The sequence below is a fragment of the Neophocaena asiaeorientalis genome, unplaced genomic scaffold, assembly GCF_003031525.2.
Source record: "Neophocaena asiaeorientalis asiaeorientalis breed wild unplaced genomic scaffold, Neophocaena_asiaeorientalis_V1.1 scaffold479, whole genome shotgun sequence".
NCBI classification, from domain to species: Eukaryota; Metazoa; Chordata; class Mammalia; order Artiodactyla; family Phocoenidae; genus Neophocaena; species Neophocaena asiaeorientalis.
This window is the reverse complement of record NW_020173774.1, coordinates 463,970-472,073: the sequence shown is the minus strand read 5'-3', so window position 1 is coordinate 472,073 and position 8,104 is coordinate 463,970. Positions and strand designations below refer to the sequence as shown.

General features: G+C 47.5%; 1 pseudogene; it reads left to right on the top strand.

Annotated features, from left to right (window-relative positions):
• The first annotated feature begins 4,889 nt into the window (after window positions 1-4,889).
• Window positions 4,890-8,104, top strand: part of LOC112403950 (nucleus accumbens-associated protein 1 pseudogene) — a 4,093-nt pseudogene continuing 878 nt past the window's right edge.

The following is an 8,104-nucleotide window of genomic DNA, read 5'->3' as shown; positions in this document are numbered from 1 at the left end:
ATATTAAAAATTGCTATAACTTTATTCCATATGTTGAAAATTTTAAGTAAAAACAGTGAAGATATTAAAAGATCCGAATCATGTGTTAACTAACTCCATGGGGAGAATCCTTTCACAATGTGTGTGTGTGTGTGTGTGTGTGTGTGTGTGTGTGTATAATCATGTTGTACATTTTAAATATCTTATAGTTTTATCAATTGTACCTCAATAAAGCTTACAAAAAAATGAGAAAAATAGAGATCCAAATCAAACTTCTAGAGAGAAAAACTACAATGTCTAAGATGAAGAGTATATTTGAACTAATTGCTGATTAGACACTGAAGAAAAAAAGATTAGTGGACTTGAAGACATAGCAATAGAAACTATCCAACATGGAACACACAGAGAAAAAATAATCTAAAAAAGAAGCAGCGTATCAGTGAGCTATGGGACTATATCAAGCAGCCTAATTAGAGTTTCCAAAGAAGAAAAAAATGGGGACACAAAAAAATTTTTTTAAATAATGGCCAAGATTTTTCCAAATTTAATGAAAACTGTAAACCCACAGATCTATGCAGCTCAATGAACCCCAAAGCAAAAGAAACATGAAAAAAAAACTACATTAAGGCACATTATAATCAAATGGCTCAAAACCAGCTAGAGAAAATGGACACATTATGTATATATAATGTGTGCATGTTCACAAATGACTCCAAAAGCACCACCAGTCTTTTGATTTTGGGGTTACAAATATAATTCAGTGAGTAGGGGAATTCACAAATAAAGCCGCAAGTAATGAAGATCTAGTGTATAGCAATACAATGGAATATCATTTGGCCATAAAAAGGATTGAAATGCTACAACATGGATGAATCTTGAAAACATGATAACTGTGAGAAGCCAGACACAAAAGGACAAATATGAATCTGCTTAGATGTCCAGAATAGGCAAATCCTTTGAGTGTTTTATAGATGACATTTATCAGTTTGAGAAAGTTCCTTTTCATTATTACCTTAACTGTTTTATCATGAAGTGTGCTGAATTTCTTCAAATGCTTTTTGTGTGTCTATTGAGATGCTTCTGATGTTTTTATTTATCTTTTATTCTGTTGTCAGGCTGTGGTATATTAATTGATTTTAGGATGCTAATCCAATCTTACATTGCTAAGATAAATCCTTCTAGGCCATGTTATATAATCCATTTATATACCTCTGGTTGTTTTGTTTGCTATTTTATTAAGGATTTTTGTGTCTATATTTATAAGATATATTGCTCTGTGGTTTGATTTTCTTATTATATGTTTTTCTGGTTCTTGTGATGAGAGTAATACTGGCCTCATAGAATGAGTTGTGAAGTGTTTCCTACTCTTCTATTTTTTGGAAGAGTTTGAGAAAAATTGGTATTCTTTATTAAATATTTGGTAGAATTTATCAGTGAAGCCAGCTGGGTATGGGTTTTCTTTTTTGGGTAGTTTTTCAGTACTAATTCAATTTCTTTGTTATGTCTATTTGGATTTTCTATTTCCTCTTGAGTCAGTTTCAGTAGTTTGCATCTTTCTAAAAACTTGTCCCATCATCTAAGTTATCTAATTTGTTGGCATGCAGTTGTTCATAGTAGTCCCTTATGAAAGAGTCCTTCTTTCATATATGACAGCAGATTTCTTATAGGAAAAAATGCAAGAGGACATTTTAAAATATAGGCATACTTCATTTTATTGCACTTCACTTTATTGCCCTTTACAGATATTGCTTTTTTTTTTTCTTTTAAACAAACAGAAGGTTTCTGGCAACCGTGTCAAGCAAGTCTATTGGCACCATTTTTCCAACAGTTGCTCACTTCATATGACTCTGTGTCAAATTTTGGTAATTCTCGCAAGACTTCAAACTTTTAAATGATTATTATATTTGTTATCATGATCTGTAATTAGTGATCTTTGATGTTACTACTGTCATTGTTTTGGGGTGCCACAAATTGTGCCTATATAAAATGGCAAACTTAACCGATAAGTGTGTGGGTTCCAAATGTCCCCTAACCTCTCTCTCTCTCTCCCCCCTCAGGCTTCCCTATTCCCCAAGACATAACAATATTGAAATTAGGTCAATTTATAACCCTACGATGGCCTCTAAGTGTTCAAGTGAAAGGAAGAGTCAAACATCTCTCACTTTAAACCAAAAGCTACAAATGATAAAGCTTAGTGAGGAAGGCATGTCTAAAGCTGAGACAGGCTGAAAGCAAGGCCTCTTGTGCCAAACAGTTAAACAAGTTGTGAATACAAAGGAAAAGTTCTTAAAGGAAATTAAAAGTGCTCCTCCACTGAAAACATGAATGACAAGAAAGCAAAACAGCCTTATTGCTGATATGGAGAAGGTTTTAGTGGTCTGATTAGAAGATTCAAACCAGCCACAACATTCCCTTAAGTCAAAGCCTATGAAGGCTAGGAGAGGTGAGGAAGCTACAGAAGAAAAGTTTGAAGCCAGTAGAGGTTGGTTCATGAGGTTTAAGGAAAGAAGCCATCTCCATAATATAAAATTACAAGGTGAAGCAGCAAGTGCTGATGTGGAAGCTACAGCTAGTTATCCAGAGGATCTAGCTAAGTTAATTAATAAAGGTGTCTACATGAAACAACAGATTTTCAATGTAGATGAAACAGCCTTATATTGGAAGAAGATGCCATCTAGGACTTTCATAACTAGAGAGATGTCAATGCCTGGCTTTGAAACTTCAAAACACAGGCTGACTCTCTTGTTAGGTAATAATGCAGTTGGTGACCTGAAATTGAAGCCAATACTTATTCACCATTCTGAAAATCCTAAGGGCCTTAAGAATTATGCTAAATCTACTCTGCCTGTGCTCTATAAGTGGAACAACAAAGCCCGGATGACAGCTCACCTATTTACAACACGGCTCACTGAATATTTCAAGCCCACTGTTGAGACCTACTGTTCAGGAAAAAAAGATTTCTTTCAAAATGTTACTGCTCATCGACAACGCAACTGGTCACCCAAGAGCTCTGATGGAGATGGACCAGATCAATGTTGTTTTCATGCCTGCTAACACAACATCCATTTAACACGATATCCATTCTGCAGCCCATGGATCAAGGAGTAATTATGACTTTCAAGTCTTATTATTTAAGAAATACATTTCGGGACTTCCCTGGCGGTCCAGTAGTTAAGACTCCACTGCAGGGGGCACCACTTCGATCCCTGGTGGGGGAACTAAGATCCCGCATGCCATAGGGCACGGCCAAAAAAACAAAAACAAAAACAAACAAACAAAAAAGAAATACATTTCATAAGGTTATAGCTGCCATAGACACCGTGATTCCTCAGATGGATCTGGGCAAAGTAAATTGAAAACCTGGAAAAGCTTCATCATTCTAGATGCCATTAAGAACATGCATGATTCAGAGGAAGAGGTCAAAATATCAACATTAACAGGAGCTTGGAAGAAGCTGATTCCAACCTGAATGAATGAGGGGTTCAAGACTTCAGTGGAGGAAGTAACAGCAGATGTGGTGGAAATAGGAAGAGAACTAGAATTAGAAGTGGAGCCTGAAGATGTGATGACATTGCTGTAATCTCATGATAAAACTTCCACAGATCAGGAGTTGCTTCTTATGGATGAGCAAAGAAAGTGGTTTCTTGAGATGGAATCTACTCCAGGTGAAGATGCTGTGAAGATTAATGAAATGACAACAAAGGATTTAGAATATTACATAAAATTATTTGATAAAGCAGGAGCAGGGTTTCAAAGGATTGGCTCCAATTCTGAAAGAAATTTCACTGTGGGTAAAAATGCTATCAAACAGCATTGCACATTGCAGAAAAATCAGTTGTGAAAGGAAGAGTCAATCAGTGCAGCAAAACTTCATTGTTGTCTTATTTTTAGAAACTGTCACAGCCATTCCAACCTTCAGCAACCACCACCCTGATCAGTCAGCAGCCATCAGCATCGAAGCAAGACCCTCCACCTGCAAAAAGATTATAAACCACTGAAGGCTCAGATGATTAGCATTTTTTAGCAATAAAAGATTTTTAAATTAAGGTATGTACACTGGGGTCTTTTAGACATAATGCTATTGTACACGATAGAATACAGTATAATATAACTTTTGTATGCATTGGGAAACCAAAACCTTTGTCACTCACTTACTGTGATATTCAGTTTCTAGTGGTGGCCTGGAACTGAACCCACAATATCTCCAAGGCATGCCTGTATTGAAAGGGGAAAAGAAAAAACTGTCAACTTAGAATTCTATACCCAGACAAATTATATTTCAAAAACAAATGTGAAAGAGGCTTTTTCAGACATAGACAAGCTAAAAGAGTTCATCACCAGCAAGACTGTACTATAAGAACTATCAAAACAGGTTCTTCAAGCAGGTGAATACCAAATGGATAAATGGAGCTACACAAAAGGATGAAGAGCTCCAGAAATGGTAACTTTGGAAAATTACATTAAGATTTTTTTTCTTATTTAAATCTTCTTAAAAGAAAATCTATGTTTTAATACCAACAGTAACAACAAAAAAACCCCAAAGGACAAACAAAAACAATTCTGTGTGGGGTATGTGCATACACAAACACACACACACACACACAAATGTAAAGTGTATAACAGCACAGTCTAGCAAGCTTGAACAGGGTGTGGGAGGGATGGTAAAATATGTCAGGCGCTAAAACTGGACTATAACTCGAGAGAGACGTTTACAAAAATTATGAGAAATACTAGGTACAACTCTATATCCATTAATTTGGAAAGACAGAGGAAATGTTGATTTTTAATAAAGATATAAATTCAGCTGGCCCACAATGAATGGCCGCCGCGGCTGCCGCTCCGGCCCCAGCCGCCGCTGCGGAGCTGGCCGGGAGCCCCCGGAGCAAGGCCACGGCTTAGCCGCCGCCGCCATGGCCCAGACCCTGCAGACGCAAATCCCGAACTTCGGCCACAGCATTCTGGAGTGCCTCAAGGAGCAGCGGCTGCAGGTCCCGTACTGTGATGTCTCGGTGGTGGTCAAGGGCCCTGCCTTCAAGGCCCACCGGGCCGTGCGGGCCGCCAGCAGTTCCCACTTCCGGGGCCTGTCCTACAGCAGCCGGAGTGCGGCGGTGGAGCTGCCGGCGGCTGCGCAGCCCCAGTCCTTCCAGCAGAGCCTCAGCTTCTGCTACACGGGCCGGCTGAGCATGAACGTGGGCGACCAGTTCCTGCTCATGTACACATCGGGCTTCCTGCAGATCCAGGAGATCATGGATCAGGGCACAGAGTTCTTCCTCAAGGTGAGCTCACCCCGCTGTGACTCCCAGGGCCTGCACGCCGAGGAGGGCCCCTCGTCCGAGCCCCAGAGCCCTGGGGCGCAGACGTCGAGCTGGCCGGCCTGCGGCACCCCACTGCCCCTCGTGTCTCGCGTCAAGACGGAGCAGCAGGAGTCTGACTCTGTGCAGTGCACGCCCGTGGCCAAGCGGCTGTGGGACAGCAGCCAGAAGGAGGCCGGCGATGGCTGCAGTGGCAACGGCAGCCGCAAGATGGCCAAGTTCTCCGCGCCGGACCTGGTCGCCAACCGGCCGCCCCAACAGGCCCAGGCGGTGGCGGCGGCACAGCGCGCCAGAGTGGCTGGGGGCTGGGGGGAAGCCGGCGGGGGGCGTGGCGGCAGCGGCAGGCGGAGTGGTGGATGGGCCCAGCACGTCGGAGCGGACCAGCCCGGGTATCTCAAGCGCTTACACCAGCGACAGCAGCGGCTCTTACCACGAGGAGGAGGAGGAGGACGCGGGCGAGGAGGGCACAGACGAGCAGTACCGGCAGATGTGCTATATGTCCGCCATGTACCGCATGATGAATGTAGGCCAGACCTCCGAGAAGGTGGAGGAGGCCCTCCCTGAGCAGGTAGCCCCCGAGTCCCGGAATCACATCCGAGTGCGGCAAGACCTGGCGTCTCTCCCTGCTGAGCTCATCAACCAGATTGGCAGCCGCTGCCACACCCCAGGCTCTATGATGAGGGTGACCCCTCTGAGAAGCTGGAGCTGGTAACAGGCACCAGCGTGTACGTCACCCGGGCGCAGCTCATGAACTGCCACGTCAGCGCGGGCACGCGGCACAAGGTGCTGCTGTGGCGCCTCGTGGCCTCCTTCTTTGACCGGAACACGCTGGCCAACAGCTGTGGCACCGGCGTCCGCTCTTCCAGGAACAGCTCCAGCAGCAAACCGCTGGATGGTCGCGTCCTCCACGCTGTCAAGTACTACTGCCAGAACTTTGCTCCCAGCTTCAACGAGAGCGAGATGAACGCCATCGCAGCCGACATGTGCACCAACGCCCGCCGAGTGTGAGGAAGAGCTGGACCCCCAAGGTCAAGCTGCTTATGGCCGAGGGTGACGCCTACACCACCTTCGTCAGCTACACGGGCAAGACAGAGCCGGACATGAGGGGTGTGGAGCATGGCTTCGAGACGGCCAGCCATGACGGCGAGGCCGGCCCCTCGGCCGAGGAAGCCGTCCAGTACCCCCCCACCGGACTCTCCCGCGGGGCCGTCACACTCCCCCTCCTGTCACACCCGCCCGCCATCTTGGGCACGAGCTATTGTCTGTCCTTCCCCAGGACCCGCGGGGGGGACTGCATGCTCCGGCCCCTCTGCGCACCCCCCACCCCCGTCCCACCCCCTGATCCCAGTCCGATCAGGGATCCGGGCTGGGAGAGGACGGTAGGTGGTGCGAGATCTGCGTTGCCTTCTCTAGCACACACACTCGTGCACAGTCGAGGGGCTCTTGCTCCCCCTCTTCTAACCCCGAGCAACTGTCTCCCCACTCACCAGGCCAGGCACAGGGAGGGGTTGGCCTGGGGGGCTTGGGAAGACCCCCTTCCCAGGCGCTGGGCCACCTAGCCGGAGCATTCCTCAGCCTCTGCCCCCCTGCAGCCCCTTGGGACTCACAGGGGCCCCGGGTTCTCAGGACCCCTCCCGCCACCACCTCCCAGTGCTTCCACGTTCCAAAAGCACCTTCCTGTCTCCCTCGTCTGGCCCTGCCCCCCGGGGGCTGGGGTAGGCGCGGCCATGAGGACTGCCCGTTTTACAGCTGAGGAAACTGGGGCTCAGAGAAACTCCATGACCGACCTAGGGTGGCGGGCGGTGGCAGGCCCAGCGCCCTTCTCTTCCCCCACCTGTGCTCAGCCTCTCTTGCCACCACCAGCCCCCTGGGGCCTGAGAGGGGCAGGTCCTGAGAGGGGCAGGTCCTGAGAGCGGGGCCCTTGGGGGCAGACCGAGGGTCTCTGAGGATAGAAGGAGAGGTTTCTGGGGCTCGCAGAAGCGTGAGGGTGTGCGTGTGTGTGTGTGCAGGCATGCGTGTGTAGAAGTTTTGCTTTTAAACAGATTGAAGACGTGAGAGGCAGTAGGACCAGGGGTAGAACCCAGGGGAGCAGGCTGGGGAGCTGCTGCCTTTCCCTCCCTTCCCCACCCCACCCCGACCCCCCCAAGGCAGGGCTCCCAGCCCCCAGCCCCTGTACATACTTTTTAAAACATGTTTTTAGCTAATGAAATATTGAAGTATAAGATTCCTATTATTTTTCAAACCAACGGGACCGTGTCTGATGTCCCCTTCGGTCCTCGGGGCTGTGGAAGGCAGGACAGAGTGGGGAGCCAGGGGCAGACTGAATGTGCGCGTGTGTGTGGAGTGGGGGGCGCGCGTTGCCGAGGGGGCCCCCCAGGCCCCGCTCTGCCTGGGCTCCCGTGGGCCTGGCCGGCTTCCACTCAACCCCAGGGCCTTCCCCCAAGGGCTACATTGCAAGGTCCGGTTGGCTGAGTCCAGCTCCTGGCAGGGCCGGGTCCGCTTCATGGTTACAGATCGTTTGCCGAATCTTCTTTTACCATTCCTCTCTTTCTATCCTTGCCTAGCTCCGCGAGTGGTTTTGTGGATTTTTTGAGTTCTACGTGTAAACTTGGAAGGGTCTTTTTGTTTTTAAACGCCCCCCCCGCACCCCTCCCCACACACGCTGGATGTCATTTCTTTGCAGTTCACATTTTTGTCTCCAGCCCTGGTTCTCAAGGCCTCTGTCTCCGAACAGTCTGACTAGCCCATTGCTCCCAGCAGCCTCTCTCTCTCCAAAGGCAAGGGGATTACAGGAGGTGGGGTGGGGGCCAGCT